Here is a 19,669-nt window from a genome sequence, read left to right on the forward strand (position 1 = left end):
ATTTTGATTTGCATTTTGATTTTGTTTTAAAATAAAAACCAAAATGACTCTAATATAGTAACATATTTTTCATTCATTTATATGTTTGTTCTCCAAATTTAATTTGATAAATATGCTAGTCTTATGAGCACATAGCTGTTATTTTTTCATTTGTTCATTAGTTTACAGTTTTAATCATTATCTCATGGCAATAAACATTTAAAACAAATTACTATTATGAATGTGAAAATTTAAAATAAATAAACTGAGAAAATCTTAAAATTTGACTTTCTGTGAATAACAATAAACATTGTGAGGCTCTTCATTGTAGTCTCATGGCATATTTAAAAGAAAATGTTTTTAGGGCATTTATTTAAGCTATTTTCATTCTGAATTCCTATTCACATTATTATAAAAATTCCATTTATATATGTGAATGATGTAATAGAGAAGATAAAGCATAATCTTTGTTTAAAAATAATGACTAAAACTTGAGCAAGTATTTGGTATGGTTTAGATATTTAACCCTTCGAAATCTCATGTTGAGTTTTGATCCTCAATGTTGGGATTGGGGCCGAATGGTTGGATCATGGGAGGGGATCCCTTATGAACGCTTGGTGCTGATCTCAAGGTAGTGAGTGAGTTCTTGCTCTATTAGTTCCCATGAGAGCTGATAGTTAAAACGAGCCTGGCGCGTTCTTTCTCCCTGTTTTGCTATCTTCTCCCTTTCTTGCTGTCTTCCTCTCACCATGGGATCTCTGCACACACCTACTCCCCTTCACCTTCTCCCATGAACAGAAGCAGCCTGAGGACCTCACCAGAAGCAGATGCTGATGCCATGCTTTTCATAGAGCCTGCAGAACTGCAAGCCAAATAAATATCTTTTCTTTATAAATTAACCAGTCTCAGGTATTCCTTTATAGCAAAACAAGTGGACCAAGTCAGTATCATATATATGTATGATGTATATATGTATATACACATATATGTGTGTATATATGTATACATATGTATATATGTGTATATATGTATATATGTATACATATATATGTGTATATATACATGGACTAAGTCAGTATCATATATATGTATGATGTACACACACACATATTTTGCTATCGTATATAATATATAATATTTCTATGTTTATATATAATGACAAAAGCATAAAGAATATATCACTTTAAAAATCGAAGTATGATTAACAAGTTCTTTCAATATTCATTTTTCAAATTAGGGGTGGAGAGCCACTATATTATTGACTGCTAAAGAGTTTGGGATAAACAAGCTAAAACCAAGCCATCCCAATGGCCATATAAACTTCACATACCTTTTCGAAGAGTCACAACCTTAGATTCAATATTGTTATGGGAAGTTAAAGTCTAATTTTAAAGTCTAATCCCGTCTATATAATTCAAAGAGACTGAAAAATCCATGCAACTTTGAGATGATGCTGTAATAGGATGGGACTCTTGAATGCCTTGGGAGGTGGGTGTATTTTGTCAATGGGAAAGGCATGAAGCATAGGGCATCAGGCTTCCTGAGGATGCTCTGCTGATATTTCTTGAGCACAGGTCCTTGAGTACATTCTGTCCATCTTTAGATCTGTGAAATTATAAAGTCAAATTTACTGCCCCTATCCTACATACAACCTAGAAGGAAATGCATACCTAACTGTTACAGAAATTTTTGTTCAAAAATGGGGAAATGGAAATGAGAAAGGGGTTACTGGAAATTCTGAAATTTAACTCAGAAAATATTGGGCATTTCTTGATTAAATTTCATCCCGGGAATGTCTTTTCTTCCTTGCAGTTTCCCAAATGGACCTGAAGACTTAGTGCAATTCTAGTCATAATCTCAGCAAACTGTTTCTTCCATGAATTGACAAGTTGATTCTACAATGTATTAAATATATAGAAATAGACTCATAATTACAAAATGATCTTTTAAAAGTAGTACAAATATGAAGGGCTTACAATATATGTTTTAAGACATTATAAAAACAGAGTTAAATTTGAGTAAGGATAGATAGATTAGTGGAACAAAGCAGAGAATCCTAGAATAGAACTATAATTACATGGTTAAGTGATTCTCTCTCTCTTTCTCTCTCTCTCTCACACACACACCCCAAAGAAGAGTCCTTCTTTGTTGAAGATGCACCTTCAACAAAGCTCTTGAATCAACTAGAATTCCAATGGATAGCTTTAGACTGACAGACCTAAAAAATTATTATTGTATGTACCCCGATTAACTTACTGCGAAAACATATCTCAGCAAAATAGGGGAATAAGCGCAAGACAAAACATAGGATTTCCTAAGTATGAATCCAATGGAAGAGAGGCAATGGAGAATCCAGGAGTACCAAATGTACCAAAAGTTGCTGAAAATAGAGTCCTGATTCAATTAAGGAAAGGTAAGGCTCCCTGAAAGCTGCCTCATGAAAAAAGATAAAAATTATATTTAGCCATTTAGAATACAAGATTAATTGGAGATGTACAAATGTACCGGAGGGGCAGAAAGATTATCTATAGGTCTGAATACACCAAAGAAGATAAAAATATGAGACAAATATCAACTCTAAAGAAATGGAAATAATTATTTAAAGGAAATATAATTATATCACTTAACTCAAAAAATAATTGCTATTATATGTTTATGCTGATTAAAATGTAGTTTTTTCAGATATGTATTATCATAAAATATCAAACTTGTATCAGAAAATAAGCTCTGAGTTCTAGATACCTATCATGCTGGGGAAAAAACTCATCTGTGTCATTAAATCCATAACTTTCTATATTCTTTATGTTGTTTTAGTTCCTTCATTGTGTCTCTGACTCTATGGCATCATTTTATCTATTACATTTGCTTGCAATGATTGATGACACTCTCAAACAGATCTACAAAACTATCAGCAATACCACAGAGTGTCTTTGACCTCCCCTTTCCCACTGCCTGCAAAATCATACTAATTTTTCTGTATTTTCCTCAAATACTATCAGAATTCCTCTTTTCACCACCATCATCAAACACATACTCACTCTCAACAGGTATTTTAGAGAAAGCCAGTAATTTAATATTTTAATGGTTTCACATTCAAAATACTAAATTTAAAACCAACGGATTTTGAAAACTATCCTCACTTTTGTTATTACAAAGCACCTGTTTCTCATGTACCTTAAGAAGTTCACTTTTCGTACATACTGATATACTTAAACTTTCTTCAGGTACCACCATATTTAACTAAAAACTCTTTTAAAATATACGCTTCTTCAGAGGAAACTTCCTGGAATCTGGCAACATGATAGCCCTGTTATAAATTCTTTCAGCACTGTATCTAGCTCTCAGTACAAGTACAATTCAAAATTGGGAAAATTCTAGGTTGATGGCAGCCTTCCACGTGAAACTCTATGCTGCTTATATCTACATTTGCTCATCACTGTATCATCACTGTATATGCCACACCAAAATAGCTGCCCGACACACAGTGTAATATGAATATATGACTAAAGAAAACTACAGTAGCTATGTAATTTAAAAATTCAATAAACAAACCAACAGATTTGTCAACCTATAACCCCCATTTTTTCCATGTTGATTTTGACCTGGTAATTGTGCTGAAGTGACACTTTATGAAAATCATGATTTCTAAGAGTGTTACATGTATACAACCATTCATAACTTTACCGGGGCTCTCAACAGCCTTTAACATGAGAAGTCATACTTCCTTTTGTAAACTATCTCTTTCCTTGAATTCTGTGATTTACAGATAATTATTTTGGAAGAGTAGATGAAATATAAATTTGAGGCTATCAATTTATTAAGTGGATTTTGAGGAGAGTCACTATATTCTCAAGAAAATTCTATTAATTTTGCAAATACTTTGAGGGGTATAAAAAGTAGATATATAATAAATCATACACTAAACACAATAAATGATGATTAAATACTTTATTACTGATGCTACATATTTGCCAAATCCAGTAGAATGTAATCAATTTTTTAACAGAATTTCAGTCTTTCTATTAAGTCTTTCAGATCAAAATTAAAGAAAATTATATTGTATACTTGTTGATGTGCTTTATAGAGTCTTCCTACTCAGACATAGGCTCAATTTCATGTGTCTAATAAGAATTATAAATAATAGGACAAAGTTATTTCAGTTAATATATTCTGTTAATCTATTTCAGTTCAGAAAAAAATACACTAACCTATTTCGTTTTTAGGATCTAATATGTGTGAACAAACTTGGGAGAATTTCTTTAACAATCTATATGCATTCTTTGTTTTACATTTTTTCAAGCAAACCTATGACCTGGATAAATATGTGCAAACACAAAATCACTGCAGTATGTTAGAGCAGAAATGCAATGGCAGGCATTATTTTTCAGTAAGTTATTGTGTAAAATATTTGAGTCATGCTGAGTATAAAATCTTTTGTTAAGGCTGATTGGGTTGCAGATTATAAAATGCCCTAATAGTACCAATAAATTAGACTCACCTTTCTCAAAAGAAAGTGACTAATAATATTTTGTTGCTGAGTTAAACAAAATAAATGTCTAAAAACTTAGCCAAGAGGCTGAGATTTTAATTAGTTATTAAGGTGTTCAGGTTAATGTAAATCAGATTTGCCTTTCTAGCTAAAGAATCCAGATTGACAGTGGCATTAACATTGTCATTAAATCTTGAATAAACACTAATTTCCCAGTGCTTGCAAGAATCTGACTTGGACAAAGATGAAAAAAGAAATACTATAGAGTATTTTGTTAATTATCAAGCTTTTTCTTTGTGTTATGTTTATCAGATATACAACCTTTCAAATTGAAGCTGATAATCAAATAAAATATTTTCTAAAAACTGCTTGTTGGAGTTAAATGATTACTCTTGGCTTTTCTTTCTTTCTTTTTTTCCATTTCCATTTTTAATAGCCAAAAAAACTTTCTTGTCACTGTTTCTAAGTAACACCATGACCTCCTGCTCACAAATAAAAATACATTGCAATTCTCTAAATAACAACAATTTACCCTTTCTAAAATCTCAAATCAAAGGTGCTTAATTTTTAGCATGCCCACTTACCCTGCCTGTATAAATTAAATTTAAGAAACATCTTATGTTTAGCAGGCTTGAAAATGAGACTATTTTTTCCTCTCAATTTTTGTCCTTAAAACTTATTAATTCTCTTTTACATTCTACATCTATAAATACTAAAATATTCTATGTATTAACTACTCAAATCTTCATGTAATAGTGTAAGTTCTACCCATGTGACAGATGAGGGAACCAAGGAGCACAGTTATTTACTACTTGCCCAATGCAAGTTTCAAAATTATCTTTGAAAATGATAGCTTTTAAGTTTTAGTCTATAGTGGTTTAAGATGACAGGTTACAGAATTAGAACAACTGGGTCTAATTACTAGTTCTAATAATTCTTGTGGGGATTCACTGAGATTTTATACACACACGTGTATATGTTTGTGTGTATAAGCATACATGTAACAATGCCTTCCACATACGTATTAACTATTTAATAAGTGTGAACTATTATAGTCATTACTTGGCATTAATGTTTAGGTTGTTTCAATTATACTCTCAAAATGTAATGACTTTTTGAGAGCTTATATCAAATTATTGGAAATATACATGTATTTTAAAAGGGATTAGAGATTCTTAGTATTTGAATACGAATTGTGAAGATTAGTATTGAAAAAAACACTTGGTAACTTAGCAGGAGTAGCTGCAAACGTGGTCCTTCTTTTCCTAAATGAATTATAAAGTATAAGAGCATTAAAGTCTATCGGATTTTTATTGTTAAAGTTAAATATATATGTATATATATGAAAATGTAGAATTTGAAGCTTTGGTTCATCTAACTACGACTCCTCTATTAGAATCATTCCTGAGGAAATCTTTTGTTGTTGTTGTTGGTAGAGAGACTGAAAAGACTAGGTACACAGTGACCGGCTGAAGGAAGAATGAGGGAGTTGCAATACTGTGAGAATGGGATTCTAGGTGGATTTCCTGAAAATGGTAAGATTCATCAGACGTCTTTCCTTATTTCAGAATATTATTTATTATAATATTTAGTTTGTTTCTTATTATGCTGAAAAGTCTCTAGTAATCTGTGGTTTGTAGTAACCAGAAATAGGTATTTGAAGGAAATACATACAAAATGAAATACAAACCTTTACTTTTAAAGATTGTGCTATTTGGTGCACAAAGGATAGTATATGTGTTTTCTGAGTGAGATGAGAAACCAGAGAGCAAAAGAGTCATACATTCTCACTTCCTTTTAGGATAGAGGCTCTTTGCAAATAATTTTATATGTTTGTTTTTATAAAATATGGAACCCTTGAATAAAAGCAAATCTGAAGGGGGTGACCGAACTATGAAAAGGTTAGATTGAGCTCAGATTGGAGCATATTAATTTGAGATTGTCTACCGTACTATATGTTCAAGGAAAAATGTTGAATTGTTAATTAAACATGACTCTGGATTTTAAAATAGCGGCCATGACTGGAGATGCATTTTTTTTTTTTTTAGTTATCAGTACATATATGATATTTAAAGCCATGAGACAGGATTTAGGAACCAGGAGAGTGAATCTTAACAATAAACAAAGAGACCTCAAACTAAAATGCGGAGCATTTCAAAGTTTTGTGGTTGGAGACTGCGTGACTAGTTTCCGAATAAAGTAAGAAGGACCTGCAAGTGAAACAGGAGAGAGAAGAGAAAGTATGTTGTCCCTGAAATAAAGGAACCGTTTCTAGGTAAATGGTAGTAGGAAGATTCAGTGCTATAGGAAGATCAGGCAGAAAGTAAATTAAAATTTTACATTAGATTTTCAAAGGGGATTTTATTTGTAACACTGGCAATAATATAATAGTTTTTTTTTTTTTTTTTTTTGAAGTGTTGGAATGGAATTGGCTCAAGTGAGAATGGAAGGTAATTAATCAGAGCCTGATGTCCTCTTCTGTAAAACTGAACAATACTAATAACTATTTCAAAGGGTTGTAATAATTAAGTTAGATAATTTCCATAAATTATAAGGCACAGTACCAGGTACATAATAAATACTTTAAAATTGTGTTTTAATGTTTATTACAATTAACTTTTTTAATGACTTTTACTGAAAAAACAATTTTGAAAGAACAGTAAAAAAGGATGGCTATACTATAACATCTGAGTTTTTTAAAAGTCTAGAAACGTTTTATTATTGAAATTGACAAATAATTCGATAGCTTATTGGAATGTTAAATGGTGTGCTTAAATAATGTAGAGAAAAGAACAGATATTGAAATTAATTCATTGCCTTTCTCATAATTTCACATACTTTCAGGTTAGGTATATTAGATATAGAAAGGAGACTTTAGATAGATGTACTTTTACATTTAGAGTGAGACAGAATTGGAAGCATTTTGTAATATAGGTGTAGTCGGTGTAAGCTTGCTTAGTTGAATCAGAGTTGTCTCTGAGAGTTGTCAGAGTCACAGGATTGGGAGAGGCTGTATGGCAAATGGGTATTTTATTTGTATTTATATCAATCATGTATTAGTCTGTTTACACACTGCTATAAAGAACTGCCAGAGAATGGGAAATTTATAATGAAAAGAGGTTTAATTGACTCACAGTTCCTTGAGCATAGATGGGGAGGCCTCAGGACACTTACAATCATGGTGGAAGGGAATCAGGTATATCTTAATGGCAGCAGGCAAGAGAGCAAGAATGAGAGACAGAAAGAGAGAGAGAGCATAGGAGGAACTGTGAAACACTTATAAAACCATCAGATCTAGTGAGAACTCACTCACTATCATGAGTGAGCGTGGGGAAAACTGTCTCCATGATCCAGTCACCTCGCACCAGGTACTGTCCTCAACAGATGGTGATTATGGAGATTACGATTCAAGATGAGATTTGGGTGGGGACACAGAGTCAAACCATATCAAATCCCCAAAACTAAAGCTATGTGTGAGGGTGATGTGCTCTCTTTGACTTAAGCACTATGTTAATGTTTTCCTACATATCTGAGTCTTCTTCCTAAATCTCTGATGAAAGTTATTCTTTACCTCTTTTCTAACTTTCATCTCAACAAGTCCATGAATGTAATAAAAAATAAGAAAAACACTTGAATTAATGTTTTGTCCCTCTCAGCATCTTGGAAAATGAAAACAGTTCTTGATATAAAGAACTTTAATTGTCAGAAATGGCTGCACCTTGGCAATGATAAGACTTTTTGTATCCACGAGAGAAACATGTTTCTCAATTTGAATTCCATCATGAAATATATGTAATTATAAAGTAATTAAAAATACATAGCTTCAAGGCCTCCTGTTGTTGGATAATAGATATCAGATAAGCATTTTGGACTAGACCCTTTATAATTTCTATGACACTAATAGAAAAGTAAGAATTATTCTGAAGCAAAAAATGTAGATAAGCTGGAAGAGTCACAGTCATAATTTTCAATATGATTTCTTCTAATTTCCATCATCCATTCATTTGCATTTTTATGAAGTAGATCTCATATCAATGCATTTGTTCAACAAATTATTGTTGTCATTCACTCTGTAAAATGATAAAGTCATACTGATGAAAAAAGTCATGGCCTCTTTCTGGAATAACCTCACAAGCATCATGAAAGAGATGTTTATATCAAACTTTACAATGAAATAATGAAATATACATAGTACATAGTAAATTCATAAATTAACAGTCTCAGTAAAACAAGGAGGAGTCTTTACATCTATTAATAGTAATAAAAAGTATCCAATACCTGCACGTGTGCACACATACACACATGCATACACACACACACACACACACACACAATGGACATTTTTATAATCAGTATTTAACTACTGGCTGATTACTCATGGTGAACCAAATAGAAAAGTTTGTACCAACTCCTACTATTCTAAATTGGACACCTTACGGCTCTAACAGAATACGCAAGAATACAGTTGACACTTGAAGAACTCTAGAGTTAAGAGCACCATCCCAGGGGCAGTTGAAAATCCCCATAAAGCTTTCGATTCCCCGAAAATTTAACTTCTAATAGCCTTCTGTTGACCAGAAGTCTTAACAATGACATATGCAGTCAATTAGCACATATTTTATATGATATATATATAACTGTGTTTTTAATAGTAAAGTAAGTTAAAGAAAAGAAAATGTTAAAATCATAAGAAAGAGAAAATATATATGTGTTTTTCATAAAGTAGGAATGGATTATCATAAAAGTCTCAATCCACATTGTCTTCACACTGAGTAGGCTGAGGAAGGAGAATAGTTGGCCTTGCTGTCTTAGGGATGACAGAGGATGAGGAAAATCTCATATCAGTGGAATGGTGTAGTTGAACCCCATGTTATTTAAAGATCAACTGTAATTCAACTGTAATGTATTCAGATGAATAGCTACTTATTTCTCTTCCCCCTCTAACTTTAAGTATTAATTAGATGACTTTACAGGTAAAACTTGAAGTGATGGAGTTTAAGCAGCACATCGTTAAGTGTACTTTATTAGACTAAGATTTTTTTTTTAAAGATACTGCTTTTTAAATTATTTCCATCTTTGGTCCAAACAAAACATTAGAGTACAGTGGAATATTATAGGCATTTACTTTGTCTCTTAATAAGTAGATAATATTTAAGTTATAATATTTTTGTTCAAAATATTTTTAATCCTGCTCGTTGGAATAAGTTGCCCTTAATATAACGTTATTTACTTTTTGAGTAGTTAAACCATTAAACACAACCTAAATATATATGGTTATTCGGTGAAAATCATCCTTAGTCCACTCAGTACAACTATTACTCAAAATATAATCATGTTATTGGGAAGCAAATGTTTTTACAAATATTTTGCTTATGTTACCAAACTAATATTATACTATATATACTCAACACCATTCTTTATTCACATTAAATGTCTATTGATGCTTCTATAGAAAGGACTTGCTCATTTTTCTGCTAAATATATCCCATTGTACAGGTGTGCTCTAATTTATTTGGACAATCCTGAACTGACAGTTAAGTTTATACAACACTTCACTATGAACAGCTCTGTGCCAATGCATAATAACTTTAATATACAGTTGGCCCTTGAACAACACAAGTTGGAACTGAACAGGCCCACTTAAATGTGAATTTTTAAAATTAAAGTTACAAGTGTGACTGCCTTCCCTGCCTTCCCTTCCACTTCCTCTACCTCTTCCACCTCTGCCACTCTTGAGACAGCAAGATCAACCCCTCCTCTTACTCCTCCTCAGACCTACTCAGCATGAAGACGAGGAAGATGAAGATCATTATCATGACCCACATCCACCTGATGAGTAGTAAATATATTTTCTCTTCCTTACGATTTTCTTATTAACATTATTTTCTTTAACTTATTTTTTTGTTAAGAATAGAGTGTATAATACAAATAACATACAACATGTATTTTAATCCACTGTTTATGTTGTTGGTAAGGTTTCTGGTCCGTAGTAGGCTATTAGTGATTAAGTCTTTGGGAAGTCAAAAATTACACTCAAATTTTCAAGTGCACCAGGTTAGTGCCCCAACCATCTCAATGTTCAAGGGTCAACTGTACTTCAAATTTTCACATATGCCTGAATTTCTAGAAATTAAATTATTAGACCTCAGAATTTTTACATTGTAATGTTGTTTGCTGATATCAAAATGTTCTTTATAAAGTGTGTAAAACTTTACATTTATTTTAGTAGGTGTTCCCGAGTCCTCAAGAAACCATGTTATAAAAGTCCTGCATCATAGTCAATCTATAGGTAAAACATTTTACTCTTCAGTTGATATCTACATTGCTTTCATTCTGAAGGAGGCTAAGCATCTTTCATATGTTTAAATGCTATTAGTATTTCCCTTTCTGGGAAATGTCTACTTAAATATCTACCATTTCATGTTCATTTAAGTCATTTTTGTATGGATTTTTATGAGCATTTTATAAAATGGAGATATTAGCCCACTTACTGTGCTGTGATATGCAAATAGTTTCCCAGTTGGTAGTTTATTGATTTCTGATTGACAGTTTATTATTTTTGTTTGTTTTGCTTTTGGTTTTTAGTAATACTTTCATGTCTCTAAATCCTTCTATTATGGTATCTGGATTTTGTAATATAGTTACACATCCCTAATTTACGTTGCATTTATAAAATTAAAAATATACATGTTTTGAAGTATTTTTATAATGTTGTTTTAACAGTGTTTAACCCATTTAAAATTTATACCTGTGTAAACTGGAGTCAACTCTCCCCCATAACTTCAGTCATTTCAATGCCATTTATTGAGTAGTTCAACTGTTTCTTTCATTCAAAATACTACTAGGTTATATAATTTCCTATATGCATTTATATATGTCTATTTCTGAACTTGATCTATCACAACTTACATTTTCTCTAGTTGATTTAATTGTAATGATTAATTAGGTCACCAGTTTACATAACACCGAACCATTTTCTATTGCTAAAATAAAAGTCACTGGATTATAGGAATTATTCTGCATAATACACAATATAGATTTATTCAATAATACAGTATTGGGTTTTGTTTATTAATACTTTATATAGACCACTTTTGTTAGTATTATAGCTATGATTCCTTTTATATTCAGTCCTATTTGGATTGTTATATCATCAATATTGGGCTTATTTCATAAATTAAAATGTTGAAATTTTTCTTCTTTTCCATCCAAGTTATTTAAATATTGTGTTTTTAACTTGGTAGAAATTCCATGAAATCTTCTGCTAGATACTTAAAATTATATATTTCTTTAGAAATCGATCTGGGTGTATATGTGTGTGTGTTTATATGTGTGTGTACATATATATTTGTATAAGTATTTAAAAGTATATGTATGTATGTGTATGTATACACATAAGTGTATAAATGTGTATGTGCTTATAATACATATACATATATACATACACTTTTATATACATATGTACACTTTTACAGACACATACACTTCTTATAATTATACAGCATGTAGAAACTTCTTATAGGTATATAAGTATATGTACATACATATAAAAGATTTTTTTCCTTTTATCTTTGTTGTATCTTACATCTATGGTGGATCTTCAGTGTTGGAATTTGTCTTCTGGTAGGTTTTCTTCAAAATATATTTTTAATGCTCTTTTCACTCAGCTTTCAGTTTTTCTCTCTCTTCTCTATAGAAGGCTATGTTTTCTTCTATAGATATCCATTTTTCCTAATCCAATAAAGATGGTGTTTTAATTTATGAAAAATATTTTTTTTGTGTGTTTCCTTGATATTTGGCTTTAATTTTTCAATTGTTTTCTTGAAGTATTCTTTTATAGGTGCTACAAATGTCCTCTTTCCATCATTCACTGTTGATAGAAATTTGACTTGCTGTGACACGGCCATGTGCAACATGTTCCCTTTTGGTAGCAGCAGGGGAGAAAGTTGCTCTCCTGACCAGCTTGCTGTCATGATACAAAAAATCCTCTTTTTCTCCATTGCCCTAATAGCATATTGATCCCCCCTCATATTTCATGTTTGTTGAAATATTCATTTATTCTCACTTTCTTTAAATTTCTCACCCAAGAGGAGAACTTCCACTGCTGGCCCAGGGCCTATGTCAGGGAATGCCTTCTAGAAGTTTTTTGTTAGGTTTGTCTCCTTGGTTTTTTTTTTTGTTGTCGTTGTTTGTTTGTTTGTCTGCAACAAATTCTACAGACTTTCTGTAGATTAATCTGTTCCCTGTTCTTTCTAATTCCTTCCCGTGGCTTCTATGCAAGCTTTGCTGCTGCTTTTCAGAGCATTTACATGTGCTTTGAAGTCTAAAGATATGAGCTCCCTGGTATTATTTTTAAAATAAACTTTCTGTATTTAGTTTCTATCCAAAAATTCCTTCTGTAAGACTGAAAATACGTAACTGGGAAAATTCTGAACTTTTCTTCAATGTCACACCAGAAGCCTTAACAATATATTTTAAAGAAACTAATTTGAGGATACTGTAATTTTATATATATTTGGAGGAGGAGGAAGTTTTGCACTCTGTTTAGTTTGGAGTTCAATGGAAGCAATATTTTCCACTGGCAATTTGCAAATGTGCAAGGACAAATTAGATGGAAAGATTACATGTTATATATAGTGCTGAGATCAGTAAGATCATTTTGCAGATTAAGCAAATGTTTCCATTTCTATTAAAAATGTGCCCATGAATTAAGTGTCTTAGCAGAGTTTCTTATAATAAAACTACTTAGATATTCTAGTGGATAGACTATTCGATTCAAAAGTATTGTATTTTCCTAATAACTATCATTATATACAGAGATAAATGATCTTGAAATTATGACAAAGACTTTACAATTTTTTTGTAATTATGACAAAGACTTTGTTTGATGATGATCATTGGAAGACAAATGTGTACATTCTTCCTTTGTTTTTTTATTAATTAACCAAAATAAAATATTAAAAGACTATATGGGATAAATCCTGATTTAGATATAGGCATAAAACTTATGTATGGACATTTAGCACATACATTTGACACCATGAACCTGTTTGACATTTTTTGTTACACTGAAGCCTTATTCTAATGCATCATTTTTTTTTAATGATGATATCAACTCTAAGAAAATAAGAGTTACCTACATTACATGTATTATTGCTTAAGATATTAATTGATCAAATTTAAACATAACAATTTATTTGATAATGATACAGAGAGGATACAAGGAAACACCAGGTAGAAGAGGGCAGCTCCCAGCAAAGGCCCCACCCTCAAGCCTGAAAACCCGAGGTTTTAAACGGGAACAGGTATTCCTGTTTTCATACCCTAAAGTTGCCTTTTGGCCTGCCACGCCTCCCTGTCTTGTACCCATATAAACCCCAGACTCCAGGCTTCAGAAGCAGAGGAGTAGATGAACAGAAGAGCAGAAGAATGGCAGAATGGCGTGGCAGAGAGAAGGAATGTCTGAACATTGAGAGGAATTTGGCTGGGGATAGTCAGAGTGGAGATCAGCTGCTACATGGCCAAACTCCAGGGTAAAATGATCTTCTCCTCCATCCCACTGCCAGCTCCCCATCCATTCTGCTGAGAGTCACCTCCACCAGTGAATAAAACTCCCACATTCATCCTTCAAGTCCATGTGTGACCTGACTTTTCCTGGATGCCAGACAAGAGCTCCAGATACAGAAAGCTGTTGCACTGGCCCTTTGCCCTTGTGAAAAGGTAGAGGGTCCACTGAACTGTCTAACACTTAAGCCGCCTGTGGATGGCAAGGCTAAAAGAGTACACTGTAACACGTGCCCACTTGCACTTTGGAAGTCTCAGACACCACCCTGGACGCTGCTGTGCGGCCAGAGCCCAGGGGCCCTTGCCCTAGCTCCTGCACCTGCCCATCTGTGGGCTCCCCATCCCATGAGGCATTTGAGCGTGTCCGGTGGCTGAACAAGATGAACCACACCCTGCCGCATGTCCTGCAAGTGGGGCCAGGGAACTCTCACACTTCAGTAATACTTGAAATGCATTTACAAAGTAAGACAATTTATATGCGTATTAATATCTGCATAATAAAGATCTCAAAATTAACAGATTTATGTGTCTTGGATAGGTAACTAATAGTAAGATTTTGATAAATAAAGCACGAAGCAGTGGAGCAGTGATTCAAGGCCTTGTGCTTCAATGTTTCATTTGAGTTTGAACCCCAGTTTTACTTAGCATAATTAATAAGCTTTTTATAAAGAAATGTTCTCATTAAAGGTATTTATCAATGTTTTCAAATAAGCACATATAATGCTATCTTTTGAGTTTAGCTTTTTAATCTCATGTGCCAAGTGTTTTTAGGAACTGCTTTGGCATCTATTGTGCCCATGCTACATGCTAATGATTTACCTGGAGATGTTCTTTAAGCAAGACAATGGTGAATACTCCTTAGTGATTATCTCATCATCTTCAAGGCTCTTTGAAGTTAGGCTTTCTCTATATTACAAACCTCTGCTCATCTATGAGAACTAAGCCTTGTAAGGGTTTCTCTCTCTTTGACATGACCTAAATGCCTGCCTTCCTATTATCTCTTACTAAGCTACAGGTAGAAACTCTTTCAACTCTTGTTCTGAGTGTGTTCTTTTTGTTGTTGTTTCTCCTTGTGCCCATGACCGGTTCATGGATCTAATATGACCCATTGATCTCGTCTAAAGAGGCTTTGGAAATCTGGTCCTTTACCGTGATATACCTCATTTCCCAAGATTTGAAGTCCCCAATATGCACAACAGATCCCTGTAAACCTAAGCATGATCAGTCATTGTTATTAGCAAAGCAGTTGTGGACCATAAATCATTTCATATTTCGGGTAATTTATCTTGTAATTTAGCTCCAAACATACTGTTACTTAAATCTTAAAAATATGCTTATTTCTATAGCTCTGTGCCTTTATAGTGTGTAGGTTCTCTTCCTCCTACCTAGAATGCCCACCTTATTTTTTGTGTGCTTAACAAAAACTAGTTATTTCTCAGGTTCCACCAAAGGTATATAAGACATCTAACCTAACTTTTTCAGAAATGAATTCCTCAATCTGCTTTATTTTACTTTTGTTTGCATTGCTCTTATCCTGAGAAGTATTTTAGTTCCCTGAAAGTGAGTGTCAAATCTTATCTTATTTCTTTTTCTTTTTGCTTTTTCTTCATTTTCCAAAGGCATATGGTAGTTAATAAAAAATTCAAAGTAATGAAAATGATAGAATGATTAAATATATACTTTAAATTATAAAAGATCAGAATTGCCAGCATGACTATTTGAAGACTTCAAATTAGATGTTTCAAAAAAAAGCATGATATTTTCAATTTCCATACGTGCTTTTGTATAGAGTTGCATTCCAATAATAATGGAAACTGCGACTTGGTAAATATGTAAATATGTAAACTGATTTACATATTTACTGCTAAGTATTGGCAGTAGTTTTTAGTTAACTTTCTTTGCTGTGAACTTGCTGATCTTGCTGATTATATGTGGTGCTTATCTGTTCAGAGAAGGTAGACATAAAATGTTGAGAACAGAAAGCATTCTCAGGATGGCTTTTACTTTACGTAACAGGGAATCTAGGCATGAGTCTCAGATACAGGGTCACAATGCATCTTACTTTTCCCTTGCTAACACAATTGAGAGAGAGCTGAAAGCCTTTAATGGCCTTTAGAAGAGCAGAGATGCTTCATTTATACAGCATTGAAGGTAAAATGTTTAAGGATACACAGTTTCTCAACTGTCATATCCAAATACTTTTCTTTGTTCATCAGAAAAGCAGATTCAAGTTGCCAAGTTGACATTAGGGAAAGGTGTTTCTCTGGGGATGCCATGATTTCGTATTTCCTGGGTTACATATTAGGAGATAGAAATGTTTTCTTTTTGAAATGTCTTTGTGGTTTAAACTCAAGTGACATCAACTGCAAATAGCCTGAAGCAAAGTTAGCTTTGATTGTTCCTTTGCTTTGAATCATCTAGTCACTTTAGAAAAGATAAATCACATCAAGGGGAAAATGCTTACAAATGAAATATGGAAGGAAAGTATTTTTAAAAACACAAGATTTATTTGCTGAAATAATGATGAACCTATCAACTTTCCTGAAACAGACATTTCACTTTGACTTCCAAATTATTATTATGTTTAAACACATTATTACTAGTATTATATTATTATTATTAACTCTAACATTGCAGAATATACACTCATCTTGTTTTGTCTCTTCATTTCTGAAGGGTCTGGGCCATCTGTATTCCTGCCTGGATTAGGCTGTTGTGGTTTCCCATTGACCTTAATCACAGGGCATGGTACTACTAAGAGACACCCTAATCAATCTCCTGTATTCCATGCAGACTCTTTTTTATCTCCGTTGTGGAGTAGTGGACTGATTTCATCTTGATAGTCTGGGTCAATCACCCCAGCTAACACTGTAACTCCCTTCTTAGCCTGTTGACTAAAAGGTAAGAGAAGCCCAAAGTGTCCAGGTGGCAATCTTAACTTCCAGTTTCATGGAATTGTTGTTGTCTCTCCTGCTGGCCACATTCCTCCCTGTGGAACTAAGATGTCTAGGCAAGCAAAACATAATGTCGCGAAAACAGGAAGCAAAAATTTGGCTAGTGGATCACTAGGGGTGACGATGAGTGGTTCCTCTTCCAATTCTACCCCTTGATTCCTGGACCCATGAATCCTGGCTATGAGAGAAATAGTACCATATATTGGACACTAATTCAGAGCATACGCAGCCTTCTGGAGAACTTTGCCCCAGCCCTGCAAAGTATGGTCACTTAGTTGGCATTGTAATTGTGACTTCAAAAGGTCATTCCATTGTTTTATCAATCCAGCTGCTTCAGGATGATGGGGAACATGATAAAACTAGTGAATTTCATGAGCATGAGCCCACTGCCACTCTTCTTTAGCCATGAAGTGAGTCCCTGGGTCGGAGGCAATGCTATGTGGAATACCATCATGGTGGATAAAGCATTCTGTAAATCCATGGATGGTAGTCTTGGCAGAAGCATTGTGTGCAGGATAGGAAAACCCACACCCAGAGAGAGTGTCTATTCCAGTAAAGACAAACCTCTGCTCTTTTCATGATGGAGGAAGTCCAATGACGTCAACCTGTCACCAGGTAGCTGGTTGATCACCACGAGGAATGCTGCCACATCGAGGGATCGGTGTTGGTCTCTGCTGCTGGCAAATTGGACATTCAGCAGTGGCCATAACCAGGACAGCCTTGGTGAGTGGAAGTCCATGTTGCTGAGCCTATGTGTAACCTCCATTCCTGCCGCCATAGCCACTTTGGTCATGGGCCCGTCAGGCAATGACAGTGTGGCTGGGGAAAGAGGCTGAGTGGTATCCACAGAACAGGTCATCCTATTAACTTGAATATTAAAATCCTCCTCTGATGAGGTCACCCATTGGTGAACACTCTCATGGAATACAAGTATCTTCAGTTTTTAACCCCTCAGAGGGGTACATCTACATGTACATCCCCAAATTTCTTTGTCACCAATTTTCCAATAATGCTTCTTCCAAGTCCCTGACCATCCATCCAAACCATTGGCTATAGCCAATGAATTTGTATATAATCACACATCTGGCCATTTCTCCTTCCATGCAAAGTGCACAACTAGGTGCACTGATCAAAGTTCTGCCCACTGGGAAGATTTCCCTTCACTGCATCCTTCAGGGATGCCCTAGAAAGGGGCTGTAGTGCTGCAGCTGTCCACTTTTGGGTGGTGCCTGCATATCGTGCAGAACCATCTGTGAACCAGGCCCTAGTCTTCTCTTCCTCTGTCAACTGATCAAAGAGAACTCCCTGTGAGCCATTGGTGCAGGATGGGGGAGAGAAGGCAGGGCAGCAGGAGTGGAGACCATGAGCATTTGAGTCACTTCCTCAAGTCACTGATTTGTGCCTTCAGAACCAGCTTGAGTCCATTCATGCATATACCCCTTCCATTTGATGATGGAATGATGCTGTGCATGACCCACTTTATGGCTGGATAGGTCAGAAAACACCCAGTTCAGGTTGCATGGTGACTTGATGACTCTAGTCAAATGTTCAGTTTCTACCAAAGCCCAGTAACAGACCAAGAGTTGTCTCTCAAAAGGAGAACTGCAGAAGATGACAGGGCTTTGCTCAAAATTCCCAGAGGTCTCCGCTGTAATTCATCTATGAGTGCCAGCTGAAGGCTCCAAATAGCATCCCTATCTGCTACTGACACCTCAAGCACCATTAAATTTACTATGTCATATGGCCCAAGTGGGAGAACAGCTTGCACAGCAGCCTGGACCTATTGCAGAGACCTGTTCTGGACCCTACTCAAAACTGGCAACCTTTCAGGTCACTTGATAATGGGCCAGAATAACACACACAAATTAGGAATGTGTTGCCTCCAACATCCAAGTAGGCCCACGAGGCATTGTGCTTCTTTCTTGGCTATAGTATGGGCCGAATGCAGCAACTTATCCTTCACCTTAGAAGGAATATCAGGCCCCACACCCTAGAGATTTTACTGAGGTAGAAGGTGCCTGAATTTTAGTCAGATTTATTTCCCATCCTCTGGCATGCGAATGTCTCACCACTAAGTCCAGTGTGTTTGCTACTTGTTGCTCACTGGATCCAATCAGCATAATGTCATCAATGTAATGGACAAGTGTGATATCTTGTGGGAGCAAAAAGTGATCAAGCTGTCTCCGAATAAGATTATGACACAAAGCTGGAAAGTTGATATATCCCTGAGGTAGGACAATAAAGGTATATTGCTGGCCTTGCCAGTTGAAGACAAATTGCTTCTGGTGGGCCTTATGGATAGGAATGGAAAATAAGGCATTTGCCAAGTCAGTGGCTGCATACCAGATACCAGGAGATGTGTTTATTTGCTCAAGCAATGAAACCACATCTACAGCAACTGCAATTGGAGTCACCACTTGGTTAAGCTTACGATAATCCACTGCCATTTTCCACGATCCATCTGTCTTCTGCACAGGCCAAATGAGAGAGTTGGATGGCGATGTGGTGGGAATTACCACTCCTGCATCTTTCAAGTTCTTGTGGTGGCACTAACCTCCACAGTCCCTCCAGGGATGTAACATTGTTTTTGATTTACTATTTCGCTAGATAGAGGCAGCCCTAATGGCTTCTATTTGGACTTTTCCACCATAATAGCCCTCATCCTTCCAGTCAGGGAGCCAGT

General features: G+C 34.7%; 1 long non-coding RNA gene across 1 annotated transcript in view; it reads right to left on the bottom strand.

Moving 5' to 3' along the window:
- Positions 1 to 1,118: 1,118 nt before the first annotated feature.
- Positions 1,119 to 19,669, bottom strand: part of LOC139363629 (uncharacterized) — a 67,108-nt gene continuing 48,557 nt past the window's right edge. Inside the window, exon 3 of the long non-coding RNA XR_011624347.1 lies at positions 1,119 to 1,584. This is a non-coding gene — a long non-coding RNA (uncharacterized lncRNA). The remainder of the gene's footprint in view (positions 1,585 to 19,669) is intronic.

This window comes from Macaca nemestrina, chromosome 6 (assembly GCF_043159975.1).
Source record: "Macaca nemestrina isolate mMacNem1 chromosome 6, mMacNem.hap1, whole genome shotgun sequence".
NCBI classification, from domain to species: Eukaryota; Metazoa; Chordata; class Mammalia; order Primates; family Cercopithecidae; genus Macaca; species Macaca nemestrina.